Here is an 894-nt window from a genome sequence, read left to right as displayed (position 1 = left end):
ATGCCTTGCCAACCCTATCATGCTTACTAACTATGTACTTTAGGATATATTTTTACCAATTACTTCCACTCGTACCTTCAAGCACAGCACCAGCTGGAATCACTAGGAATGAAGTGTTAGTGCACATACAGCAATCAGGTGGTCTTCAAGTGAATTTGCCAGAGAAATGGCAGCCTGTGGTTACAGTCCTGACTGCCAGCAATACCACTGCAGATCAAGGTACTGAAGTTGTGCTACAAGTGGGTCAATGATGCCAACCACAGTTTTGGTGCTTACAGGATTATGTGAATTTTCTTTGAGGAGCTGTCCTAACATCCTAGTGTTGAGCTAAAGTTAATTTCCCTTTATATACTCTTGATATTGCCTTTATAATACCCTTTATTGCTTTGTTAATTATTATTGTATAACCAATATCCATTTTAGGTTTCTTAAATAACTGTGTAAGTTAGCCTTAGTTGAGAATCCATTTTGATTTTTACATTGCTTAGCATAAGTGTGACAGTCATTTTGGTTTGTGATTTTGTAGGTTAAACATAGTATAAGAGAAGTAGTGTGTATGCAAGGTTTCATAGTTTCATAGTTTCACAGTTTCATAGTTAGTAGGATCAGAAGGGACCTGAGCAGATCATCAAGTCTGACCCCCTGCCAAGGCAAGGAAAGAGTACTGGGGTCAAATGACCCCAGCAAGGTGATTGTCAAGCCTTGTCTTAAAGACCCCCAGGGTAGGAGCTAGCACCACTTCACTTGGAAGTTGGTTCCAGATCCTAGCCGTCCTAACAGTGAAATAGCACCTCCTGATGTCTAATCTGAATTTACCCTCTGCCAGGTTGTGACCGTTATTTCTAGTCACTCCTGGTAGTGCTCAGGGAAACAGGGACTCCCCCAATGCCTACT

General features: G+C 41.3%; 1 long non-coding RNA gene across 1 annotated transcript in view; it reads left to right on the top strand.

Annotated features, from left to right (window-relative positions):
• The first annotated feature begins 10 nt into the window (after positions 1 to 10).
• The window catches only part of LOC109299469, a 2,381-nt gene continuing 1,497 nt past the window's right edge, over positions 11 to 894 (top strand). The window contains exon 1 of the long non-coding RNA XR_002097872.1: positions 11 to 563. This is a non-coding gene — a long non-coding RNA (uncharacterized LOC109299469). The remainder of the gene's footprint in view (positions 564 to 894) is intronic.

Source organism: Gavialis gangeticus, unplaced genomic scaffold (genome assembly GCF_001723915.1).
Source record: "Gavialis gangeticus isolate Ggan-Ray unplaced genomic scaffold, GavGan_comp1, whole genome shotgun sequence".
NCBI classification, from domain to species: domain Eukaryota; kingdom Metazoa; phylum Chordata; order Crocodylia; family Gavialidae; genus Gavialis; species Gavialis gangeticus.
This window is presented reverse-complemented; position numbering and strand designations above follow the sequence as displayed.